This window comes from Equus przewalskii, chromosome 22 (assembly GCF_037783145.1).
Source record: "Equus przewalskii isolate Varuska chromosome 22, EquPr2, whole genome shotgun sequence".
NCBI classification, from domain to species: Eukaryota; Metazoa; Chordata; class Mammalia; order Perissodactyla; family Equidae; genus Equus; species Equus przewalskii.
Window position 1 is genome coordinate 28,934,082 of NC_091852.1, and position 13,350 is coordinate 28,947,431.

Sequence of the window (13,350 nt, forward strand, 5' to 3'; positions counted from 1 at the left end):
CAGAAAAAGAGACCATTTGTGTTTCAGACACAGGAAGCAGTCCCAGGGGCTGGGGAATAAAGATCCAGGGGGAGGTCAAGAGATAGGCACACCTTGGTCATACAGGATTTATAAGGCCGTGTCAAGGATTTTAGATTTTATCTTAAGGATAATGAGAAGTCATCAAATGATTGTGGGCAGAGAGTGTCTAAACATCAGAGGCTCACTCTCGTGGTTGAATTACCTGTTCTGGTTGAATGGAGGGTACTTCAGACACGGCTCTAAGTGCAGCAGGTGTGCACCCAGTGGGGAAAAAAAATCTGCTCCCTTCCTCCTACACAGGCAGCCTGGCTAAAATTCTTTACAGAGGAGTGGTATGGAGCTACAAGAAAGTCTTCTGTGTGGGGAGCTCCAGAGAACCTGAGGTAAGGGCATTCCTCAAATTGCCTCAAGGAGTCCTCCTGCTGGTTGGCTGAAGAGAGCTCCCTATCAGATCCAACACCTAGACTTAAACAGGAGGAGAGTCTCTGGACGCTATGCTGCCCTGGGCCACAGGAGACCACGACTTGAGAAACTGCCCTGGAATGTCACAAAGGAAATGGCTCTAATTTAGATAATCTGCTGCTTCTTTAAGAAACTAGTATTAAACACGGATAGTGTATTGTTCTGAATTTTAAATTCAACCTTCTTGCTAAGTTATTTTTAATGAAACACCTTTTTAAACATGAGGTGTCAATTTAAGAATCTCATTTATTATTGAGAAGACCTGACTCAAGAAAGTACTAACCTACAAAAACAGGAAATTTCCAATAGGTTCTATTTGTTATCCTACCTAAAGGATTTTTACAGCTTTGTTATTCAAAAGGAGAAATTAAACAAATGAGGTGGAGAACATTCATGTGATATACAACAAAATAATTGAAAGAAAACTAAAAATCGAATAAGTATAAAGAGAAGACTTCAAAGTTTCTTTAAGAAAGTAATTCTTAACCTGATAATCAGAAGTAATTAGACGTTTAAAATTCAGGAGGTCTAAAATGGATCCAGCTGTCTAGTGGGCAGGGTGTATTTGGAAGCAGATAAGGGGATAATAAATGAAACAGGTAGGCCATGAGTTGATGGTTGTTCAAGCTACAACAATGCAATATTACAGTATTCTCTATACTTTTTTTTTTTAAGATTGGCACCTGAGCTAACACCTGTTCCCAATCTTTTTTCTTCTTCTTCTGCCCAAAGCCCCCCAGTATGTAGGTGCATATTCTAGTTGCAGGTCCTTCTGGTTGTGCTGTGTGGGATGCCGCCTCAGCATGGCTTGATGAGCAGTGCTAGGTCTGCACCCAGGACCCGAACGGGCGAAACCCTGGGCAGCCAAAGCACAGCGTGGCAAACAAACTTAACCACTCTGCCACGGGGCCAGCCCCCTCTATACTTTTTTTTGTGTTTTGGATTTCCCATAAAAATTATCTTTTAAAATAAGCAATGTAGAAAATTTCTCAATTCTGAGGATTTCATGTTTAGAAATGGAGTTACACCATAACACAGGATTTAATTAATTTGCATTGGATCCTGTAAAAAGATAAACTCCTTTTTACTATTATTATATATTCATACATATAACAACATGTATGACAAGTACTCAACCTACTTTGACAACGATCCTTGTACTGGTTTGGTAATGGCTGTGCAAATAGCACCACCAAGCTGTGATCATGATTCATTTAGAGAGAAGTAGTCTATGATTCACAGAAGATAAACTTTATTAAATGTAACGTTTATCCTATATTCCCTGTGTACTTAAACTTTCAACAGTATAAATACGTAGCACCTCTAGAGCAAATTTGGAATGGTCACAAATTCACAATTACTACTTTGTATTTAAAAAGCGTAGTGTTTCTTAAAAACATCTTTAGAAACATTGCTAGTAATCTATACTACACCTTCAACTTTAGCAACAATTAATAAAAGAATGGAACTTTTAAAAAAATCTATTAAATTCCTCACATTGAAAGTTTTTGTTTCATCTGAATGAGCTGCACTTCTTCCGATAATACAAACCACACTTGCAGGCTTGGACAACATGTGGACTCACCCTGTATGCTTTTTCTACGAGGATGTAGAATTTGTGAGTTAAAAACATGACTCTTAAGTTCTGACCTACCACACAGAGAAGATGATCCACTGTATGTTGACACTTCCACTAGTTCCCTCAATGTCAGCTTCTTGAGGCTTTGGGCAGTGTTTATTTCATGGCCCCTTCCAGTTACTCCCACCTCTTGCTTCTTTCCCTACATCTCCTACCACTGACTTTGAAGTAGATTCCTTCCTCTTATAAGGATGCTGGTGATTACATTGGACTCACCTGGATAATCCAGGGTAATTGCCCCATGATTAGATCCTTAATTAATTGCATCTGCAAGGTTCCATTTGCCAAGGTGAGCTAACATATCCACAGGTTCTAGAAATAAGGCATGGACATTTTGGGGTGGGGCGTAATGAAACCTAGCCCAAAGAGTTAAAGGTGACACACTCAAAACTGATATTGGAGAGTAACTTAGAAAATTCCAGTAAGTCTGATACACAGTTACACTTCTAGAAGGGAAGAACACACACACTAACATGGCTGAATTTTTGGAACAGTAATTAAGTTAAAAATTTGTAGGTATTTTGATAACAACCAGAGACTGACTTGGTCTGAATTATTCAGAAAATTGCCTTAACTTCTCACTCACTTTTATCACTCTAAACCTAATTTCCTAGCTCAGAAAGGAGGAAACTCGTTATCTATCTATCTATAGAGACCAAGTGCCTGGGGCATTGAAAGATGCGTCTAAGGTTAGGTGTGGTCTGTCGTGGTTCTGTAGCTCACATGCAAGCTTTTCGCCTTGAGTTAAGAAAGAATAGGTTGATGTGAAAATATGTTCCTTGGTATAAAGTAAGGGACTTTAACTTTTATTTTTGTATTCCTATCCTTGGCAATTTTCTAGTTAACCAGTCCGTGCAACTGTGCTCTAATATAATTAACACTTAAGGGAGCCCAGCAAAAATTGAGAGGTGATCACAGACTTTCCATACCTCTGAAATTGCTTTGATAGTTGTAAAGAGGAAGAAAACATATTCTGTTTGCTCTATAAATAGATTTGTCCACATCATAGGAATTTAGAAATTGTGACCCCTGGGATGATTTGCTTCCCATTATATTATGAAGCAGCTTTCGCTATAGGCAGCTAGAAAAAGTAGCCTTGCCCAACATCTTTAACTGGAAGAGAAAATGGAGAAGACATCCTCATTATCTCTGTTCTATAATGAGATTTCTTTCGTCTTGTTTTGTTTTGTGTGACCTACAACAGATAGATACCTATGACTACATAACCTCAATGTATTATTTTTAAACAGTGTAGGCCTCCAGAGGTGTTTAAATATAGAGCGACCAATTAAAAACATTTTATTTTCCCACAGAAGTATGCACAGGTGGCCTGTATTAAATGATGCCAAAAGGTTTAAAGAAATATTTCTTCTTTGCTATTAAAGAAGGCTCATGTCAACGGTGAATAATATTCACTCAGCACGTAGTGTTCAATTCTGTACCCCTTTCTACAGAGGTGTCTTGACTTCCAGCTCAACATCTCTTGGGCCAAGAAGGTCACTAGGTTTAGAGAAACTTGATTTTTTTTTTCAACAGTTGTTTCAAAATGACCCATTTAAATGAACCTACACTCGGTCTCTGAACCTAGACCCACTTACTCCGTTAATTTCAGGATAAATTTCTTAGACAGGGTGCCTCTCTCTGGAGTCTCTGACATCCTTTCAAAACTTCTTCAGAACACTTCCATACATACTTCCCTCTCTATCCTAGCTAGACTATGAGCTCTTTGAGGCTAGGAACTGTGTCTTACACCTTCAATTTTCTATCTTATTGTTTGACATAGAGAATATTTGTTGGCACAATAAATATTTGTTGAATGAATAAATTAATAAATACAGCACACAATGACTGAGACCTTGCTGAATTCTTTCACTTGGTAGGAAAATTTGAGATGATTTCACAAGTTTTATGTTTAGATGTTTATTGTTTATTTAGGGGTAGAGAGAAAATTCTCAAAATGCTACATACAATTGAAAAGCAAGCATAATACATGCTCTAAACCTATGATTGTCCAGGCAGAGGCGAAGGCTGTATCAGAATCACCTGGCCAGATTTCTTCACCCTGCACATGTGCCCTTCCTAACACACGCTCCCATCAACATTACCTTTTTGCATCAGCTCCCCACATATACACTACCACTCACAAAGTGCACCATTATTCTGTCTACAACCGAGAGAGTTGCACCCCTTGGCAAAGTCACAGTGTGGTCTGGCACAGTAGAGTTTGGTCTTACCATCTCCATCAACTCCCCTCCATTTTTCCCAGCTCCCCAGATAAGTTTTCAGACAAATCCTCTAGCTTTCTCCTTCTGACGAACCCTTCACATTCAAACTTCTGGAGCTTGCATAGCCTTTAGCGAGTTGCAAAAGAAAAAAAAAGTTCAGGCATAAAAATGTAACTGTGGTTCCTCACTCTATCATCCTAAATAACCTGAGAGAGTCTTACAAAATTCAGTTGCCTATGCTCCATCTTCAAATATTGAAAAGGGACAAAACATTAGGTGATTTTGCTGTGCATTTAGGATTGCTAACCATGGAGCCACTCAGAGGGACTTGGGACCAGCAGCACTGCATCAGCTGGAAGGTGTCAGACACGCGGAATCTCAGACCTTGAGAAAAACATCCTGAAACAGAATCTGCATTTTAACAAAATTCCTTATGTGATTCCCACATGCATTAAAGATTGAGATGCACTGCTCTACATTATATCAACTTACTAAAATACAAAGCAAGGGAAAGAGCGCTATTGCGGTAATCAGGAAAGGCCCTTGAGGGAGGCACTATAATCTGTGGGCATCTGAGTTCTGGAATCAAACTACCTGAATTCCAAAACTTATTAGGTGTGTTCCCTTGATCGGGTTACTTATTGTGCCTAAGCTTCAGTTTATGGAGACAATTATAATACCAAATCCATACAGTTGCTTTGAGTCGTATAATACTTGGCACAGAGTAAACCCTCGGGAAAGTTTGCTATTGCCACTTGTATGAAGTAAACTTGGATGTGAAAACAGGTGGAAGGCATTCTCTTCTGGTCATTATCAGCCTCGAAGTAACCTAAAACAGCAGTCTTCAACTGGCGTACGCGAACTCCCAAAGGTGGTAGAAGACATGCTAGATGGAACAGAGCCATTAGGTTTAAGCAAAACATTTTCCAGATCTTCAACATCCACATGCATCCATTTATAATTTATCTAAAATTAAAATTTGTGATGCCTGCAATCATGTCTGAGCTTTGCCTTTCTTTGCCTTTCCCAACTTGCCTTTCACAGAGGTCTTCCTCTTAACTTACAAAATCAACACCTAACTCCCAGCCATTTTAAAATTTACTCTGGTTCACTGCCCTGGCTGTAAAACATACAAACAAACAAACAAAAAATATTGTGGCATCAAAGGCACTTTTCATGCATCATCTAGGTGATAAACTATGAATAGCAAGACTCTGTGCCTATTCTCCAGCTGGCCATCCAGCTACCTATTTTAGAAGAGTTCTGTCTTGAATGCTCAGATGTCTGCATGTGTGATGAGTATTAACAAATTTACGTAAATTAAAAAATGAAACCAGTCTTTTCTGACAGTAAATTTGATTTGGTGATTGGTTTGGCAAGGAGGATTAACTTTGCCATTTAATTAGAACAGACATTTTTCCACAAATTGAATGTCATAGCAGAAGGTAAAAGGTTTGGACAAACATTTTAAGCCCATAAAAAATATAAAGTGCTCTTATTTTGAATCTTTTATGAGCATTTAAAAAATGGTAAATAAAATTCAGATGGCAACTTAAAAATGTATGGATATTATATAGTTTTTCAAAGTCTCTGAAATTTGCAGATTACTCTTTTAAGTTATGGCAGTTGAAAGACATCTCTCAGACTTGTACCATTTATGAGGTTCTGTAAGGCACTGGGGGGCTCAAGAGTAGAAAACATCACATAGAAGTCCCGAATGCTTATCTGGGCTTAATAAAAGAAGAATGTAAAACAGTATGTGGTGCATGCTCTTACCTCAAGGCCCTTATTGGTTCCCCAATACATTTATATCAGATTCCAAAATAAAATAAAATGTCCAATAATATTCCAAAAATAAAATTACCTCTCAAGGAAAAGAGCTTAGATGCATGGAGAAATTACAGAGTTCTATCCTCACAGATCTATGTTTATTTTTTAATGTTGAAAAAATTAAAAATCTGCAAGTAGCATGTAATCACAGACTTGAATACTACAAAACAGAGGAACTAGTGATTTTCTTTTTTTGGTATTTTTAAAACTTTGTGCAGAAATATTAAGGTGTAACAGCATAGTTCAAGAATGACAAGAAAAAGAGTGGAAACAATGAAAATTTCCATAGCTAAAGAGGAAGCATCAATAAGCTTTTGATTATTCCCTTTGAGCTTAACAATTGTCTCAAAATAATGTCATTTCCATTTTAGTTATTTAAAGATAGAAGTGAGAAAGAAAGGAATTTAGATTTATTTGATTATGGTTATGATTCAACAAAAGCTAGTTTGAAAAGGAAATAGGAAAATAAGACATCTGAAGGCCTGTTTAAATATGAAACTACTATTTCTTCTTACACAATGAAGTATTTTAAAAATGCATTTTTAAAATATCTTTCCAGGAAAAAAATGGTATGAGCTTTCTGCTTTTGTCAAGGATGTAGAAAGTAGGAAATAGTATTGCTCCTAACCAAGCAATAAGAAACAATAAAACTGTAAAAGTATAACTTTTCTCAAGTCCATCAGATCACTGATGTTATAAAGAACCAATTAACCAGAATTCCATAAAGAACAAGAATAGAAGGAAGTGATTGCTACCACATATGGAAGTAAAAATAAGTAATTAGGGGCCGGCCTAAGTGGTTAAGTTGGCATGCTCCCCTTTGGTGGTCCAGGGTTTCACTGGTTCAGATCCTGGGTTGCAGACATGGCACCGCTCATCAAGCCATGCTGAGGCGGTGTCCCACATAGCAGAACTAGAAGTACCTACACCTAGAATATACAACTATGTACTTGGGGGCTTTGGAGAGAAGAAGAAGAAAAAAGAAAAAGATTGGCAACAGCTGTTAGCTCAGGATCAATCTTTAATAAATAAATAAATAATTAATTAATTAAAAATAATTATTAAAGATAAAGTATGGGATGGGATGTCAGCTTTGCTCCTGACTAGCTTATCTCAACCCTTCATACTAACAGCCGGACAGAATAATAGTTATGCTGTTTCCAGGAATAAATACTATTTGCCTTTATCTCTACTTTTCTACATATTCACATCTGGCATTCAAAAAAATTTAGAAAACATACAAGAAAAGAAAAAAATCATTGTCAAGAGACAAGATAATCAATAGAACCAGACTCACAGGTAACCTAAATGTTGGATTTATTGGGTGGGAACTTTAAAATAATTGTGAAACTTGTTAATGATCTAGTAGAAAAGGTAAAGAACATGTTTCAATAAATGGGGAATTTTAGCACTGAGATGGAAACTATAAGAAAATGTCAAATGCTAAAAATAAACACACAATATAACAATTGGAGAGTTCTTTCAATGGACACATAAGGTTACTTGACCTAGCTGAGGAAAGAATCAAAGATATGTCAGCAGAAATTACACAGAGAGAAATAAAAGTGAAGAAGGTAAAATTAAAAAAACAAAAAGAACAGAGCATTAAGAGTTGTGGGACAATATCAAACGATTTATCATGAGTGTCTTTCAGTCCTATGAAGAAAATCAATAGAGAACAGAGAATGATAATAATAACATAGATAGATCAACATACATATAGATATAGACGGATATAGATAATAGATGAGAATTTTCTAAAATTAATGAGATCACACCACAGAACCAAGAAGCTGAGAGAACCCTAAGCTTAGAGAACCCAAGAAGCTCAGAGATTCCTAACAAAACAAAACAAACAGAAAAACACATGTATACCTGAAGATACATCTCAGTCAGACTAATGAAAACCAAAAAATATTTTAAGGTATTTAGAAAAAAAAGATACATTAATACACAGAAACAAACAAAAAAAATTACAGCAAAATTCTTATCGGAAACTATGCAAGCTAGAAGTATATGAAGAACGTGCAGTGTGACATCTTTAAATTTCTGAAAGAAAACAAAACTGTCAACCCATAATTCTATCCTCAGTGAAAATGCATTTTAAAAATAAAGATAAAATATTTCTCAGAAAAGCTAAATCTTATTCATTGTGAGCACGCTTGTGCTACAAGAAATGTCAAAGAGCATCCTTCAGGAGGAGTATGATTTGAGACATAAAACTTAGATTTACACAAAGAAATGAAGTGTGTCAGAAGCAGTAAAAAAGAAAATAAATATAAAAGACTTTTTAAAATTTTTAAGCATTCTAGAGATTATGAATGATTATGGCAATCTTCTTAAAAGAAATTTGATGTATTTTGCTTTTATAAATGAACGTTTTTCAAAATATATTCTATGGAGCCCTCGTGAAGTACCTCAGTAGCCTCCTCCCTCAGAGGTGGGACAACAGGACTCTGAGCTTCGTGCACTATTTCTTCAAAACAACTAAATTAGCTCCACCATTTTCAAAATGTTAAATAAACATCTACTGGGTACCTATTCTGTCAAGTGGCAAAAATACAATAGTAATGCAGACATAGTACCTATTCGCATGAAGCTTACATTTTACTAAAAGACACGGCAGAGAAGTATAATAATTATATAAATAAAATAGACATAGTGAGCAATGCTAGAAGGAAAATAAGTACTGCGACCCTAAAGAATCCAGCAAAAAAGTATTAGAAATAATAAATGAACACAGTAAAGTTGCAGGATAAAAAATCAACATACAAAAATCTGTTGAATTTATATACACTAACAACAAAATAGCAGGAAGAGAAATAAAGAATACAATCCCACCTACAATTTAACCAAGGAGGTGTAAAAGACCCATACACTGAAAAGTATAAGACATTATTGAAAGAAATTGAAGAAGAACAAAGAAATGGAAAAATATTCCATGATCATGGCTTGGAAGAATTAACATAATTAAAATGTCCATATTACCTAAAGTAATCCACAAATTCAATGAGATTCCTATCGAAGTCCCAATGACATTTTTCATGGAAATAGTACAAAGAATCCCAAAATTTATACAGAACAACAAAAGATCCTGAATAGCTAAAGCAATCTTGAGAAAAAGGAACAAAGGTGGAGGTATCACACCGTGTGATTTCAAAGTATACTACAAAGCTATAGTAATCAAAAGAGCATAATGCTAGCAGAAAAACAGACACACAGATCAATGGAACAGAATTGAGAGTTCAGAAATAAAGCCACACGTTTATGGACAGCTCATTTTCGACAAAGGACCCAAGAAAATATAATAGAAAAAGGAATATCTCTTCAATTGATAGTGTTGGGAAAACTGGGCAGAATGAAAGCAGATCACCGTCTTCCACCTTACAGAAAAATCAGCTCAAAATGGATTAATGACTTGAATGTAATACCTGAAACCATAAAACTCCCAGAACAAAACGTAAGCAGTACACTCTTTGACATAGGTCTTAACGATGTCTTTTTGAAATTGTCTCCCCAGGCAAATGAAACAAAAGAAAAATACACAAATGGGACCGCATCAAACTAAAAACCTTTTGCACAGTGAAGGAAATCACCAACAAAATGAAAAGACAACCTACCGATTGCGAGAAGATATTTGCAGATCACGTAAGTGATAAGGGGATCATAGCCAAAACATATAAAGAACTCATACAAGTGAACAACAACAAAACAAACGACCCAATTAAAAACTGGGCAGAGGATTCAGACACTTTTCCAAAGAAGATATACAGATGGCCAACAGGCACATGAAAAGATGTTCAGCATCACCAATTATTAGGGAAATGCAAATCAAAACCACAATGAGATATCACCTCATGCCTATCAGGAAGGCTACTATTAAAAAGACAAAAAATAACAAGAGTTCGAGAGGATGTAGAGAAAAAGGAATCCTCGTACACTGCTAGTGGGAATGTAAATTGCTACAGCCACTGTGAAAACAGTACACAGATTTCTCAAAAAATTAAAAATAGAACCACTATATTATTCAGCTACTCGACTTCTGGGTGTCTATCCAAAGAACACACAAACACTAATTCAAAAAGATATATGCATCCCTATGTTCACTGCAGCCTTATTTGCCACAGCCAAGACTTGGAAACATCCTAAATGTCCATTGATGGATGAATGAGTAATGAAGATGTAATCTGGAACTAAGTATCTCCAAGGTATGCCTGTAACTGCTTTACTCAGTAAATTTTATTCACTTAAAGAGATATATACATGTAATTTAATATAAAAGTATTGAGAATTATCTTCAAGTATTTAAAGCATAACCCTTTCTCCCCCCACCCCTGTGACACACACAATTTATTTCTAGCTGCACTTTCTCTTTTGATAATATGATCCATTCCCATGGCTTTAAATTTTATCCTTGACTTTGACTTCCACATGTTATGTGTTAGTAGAGACCGTTTGAGCTCCAAACCCATCCATATATCCAAGTGTCTGACTCATGAGAGTCTCACAGTCATTTCACTCTGTATATTCTCTGACCACTCTTTATGTAGGTCACTTCTCTCCTTTACGCTCTGTCACATTACCTACTTTCTTTTTTTTTCAACAATAATAGCTGTATTCTTTATTTGTTTTTATTACGGTAACATTGTTTTATAACATTATATAAATTTCAAATGCACACCGTGTTTCAACTTCTGTATAGACTACATTGCGTTCACCACCAAAAGTCTAGTTTCCATTTGTCACCATACTAATGTCCTGCTATACGCCTCTTGCCCTCGCCCCAACCCTGCTTTCCCTCTGGAAACCATCAATCTGTTCTCCATATCTATATGTTTGTTTGTTTATCTTCTACATATGAGTGAAATCATATGGTAATTGTCTTTCTCTGTCTGACTTATTTTGCTCAGCATATTACCCTCAGGGCCAATCCATGTTGTTGCAAGTGGCAAGATTTCATCATTTTATGCCTAAATAGTATTCCATTGTGTGTGTGTGTGTGTGTATATATATACATAAAATATTTTTTTCTTTACGATATCACTAAAATTGTTATTTTAGAACACATACCTAGTTAATAGCCATATTTTAGGAATGAACAAGAGGGTAGAGTGTGTGAAAAACCTTAAAAGACTAAAATTTCCCACTGATATTTTCACGACCTCGGCCCCCAACTATTCTTCTCTACCCCTCTTGCTAAAACAAAATTGTTCAAACAACAGCTGCAGGCATACAGCTCTGAGCTTGCTGCCCCTGTATCCTGTGCCTATAAAATTTTTAAGTTACTTGTTCCCCACAGAACTCTCATATCAGAGCTGTTCTTACATTCAATATTTTAATGAAGACATGAACTACTAGCTTTGATTGGTTTTTCTCTTCCACATGAGGCAATAAAGAAAGAAAAACCATGGCAGTAGAAGTTATCTGTTACTTCGTAATTGTTTGTGTTCATAGTTGATGATGTACAATGATGGTATGGTAACTTCTCTTCCATTATACCATCTTTCAAATTGTACTAAATATTTTTATTTTTATTTTATTTTATTTTTGGTGAGAAAGATTAGCCCTGAGCTGACATCTATTGCCAATCCTCCTCTTTTTGCTTGAGGAAGATTGTCCCTGAGTTAACATTCATACCAATCTTCCTCTACTTCATATGTGGGACACCACAAAAGCACGGCTTGATGAGCAGTACATAGGTCCAGACCCTGGATCAAAACCCATGAATCCCAGGCCACCAAAGCAGAGCACATGAACCTAACAACTATGCCACCAGGCCGGCCCCTGAGTATTTTTATAAAAGTGTTTACAGATGAACACTCTGTTTTTATATTATTATATATATCTGCCAGATCTTCCCCCACCTTTTTTTTTTTTTTTGGTGAGGAAGATTGGCCCTGAGCTAACATCCATTCTCAATCCTCCTATTCTTTGCTTGAGGAAAATTGTTGCTGAACTAACATTTGTGCCAATCTTCCTCTATTTTATATGTGGGATGCTGCCACAGCACAACTTGATAAGCAGTGTGCAGGTCTGCACCCTGGATCTGAACCTGTGAACCACAGGCCAACAGAGTGGAGTACAAGAACTTAACCACTATGCCACTGGGCCAGCCCCTGTTTTTATATTATTATATATATCTTCCAGGTCTTTCCACTATTACTGGGAAATGTATCCTTCTGAGACTGTTGGAGACATCAATGTCAGCACAACTTGGGCTTTTAGAAATAATTTGGTCTTTGAGGGGCTCCAGAAAATTTTCTGAAACATTAAAATAAATAAGCATACAAACAATACTACCTTCAACACTATCCTCACTATCACCTCTACCATTTATTATAAAATTCAAAGTTCTGGCTAACTTTAGAGAGTAATAAAAAAGAATGTGAGGTAAGAATTGACTGTAAGAAAATAAACCTGCCATTACATGCAGTTGATATGATTAGCTACACAAAGAACTGAAATATTCCTCAAATTGTTAAAATCATTAACATAAGACTGAATACAAGATAAATTTATAAAATCTAATAGCTTTGCTCTGTTTCAGCACTAACTGAGCAAACTAGAACAGAGAATGTACTGTGATCGTTTAAAATATGCCTGCAAATTATACGACATTCCCCCCTTTAGAAGGTGAAGCCTGCTTTCCTTCCCCTTGAATGTGAGCCAGAATTAGTAACTCACTTATAATAAATAGACTGTGATGGAGATGTTATCTGACTTCTGAGCCAAGTTGTCAGAATAACGACTTCCACTGAGTTCTGTCTTGTATTACTCAGTCTGGAGGAAACCAGTTGCTATGTTCTGAGGACACCAAACATCCTGTGGCAAGGCCCTTGTGAGGGAGGAATCATCCTCCTGCCAACAGTCATCACTACCTTGTCAACCATGAGAGTAAGCCACCTTGGAAGTGCATCCTCCTGCCCCAGTCGAGACTTCAGATACTGCAACCCTGATTGACATCTTGACTACTCCTTCATGAGACTCTGTGAGGGGACTGGAATTGGCCATCCCAAAATGTGTCTCTTTGGCATGAGGATTAGTTTGGGCTCATTACTTTTAAAACCTACAGACTTTTGAGAAGCTCTGAAAAGTAGAAGTTAACCCCTTGTAAGAGACGTTTACATTTGTAAGGGAAATCTCCATCTGTAAAGGTGTCTCCCTGTCTATACC

At 36.5% G+C, this 13,350-nt stretch overlaps 1 protein-coding gene and 1 long non-coding RNA gene across 45 annotated transcripts in view; one reads left to right on the top strand and one right to left on the bottom strand.

The window, feature by feature from the left end:
* The window catches only part of LOC139078728 (uncharacterized), a 30,335-nt gene extending 20,510 nt beyond the window's left edge, over window positions 1-9,825 (top strand). Inside the window, exon 4 of the long non-coding RNA XR_011531757.1 lies at window positions 9,698-9,825. This is a non-coding gene — a long non-coding RNA (uncharacterized lncRNA). The remainder of the gene's footprint in view (window positions 1-9,697) is intronic.
* The window catches only part of PTPRD (protein tyrosine phosphatase receptor type D), a 2,079,533-nt gene that overhangs the window by 1,476,537 nt on the left and 589,646 nt on the right, over window positions 1-13,350 (bottom strand). The window lies entirely within an intron of this gene.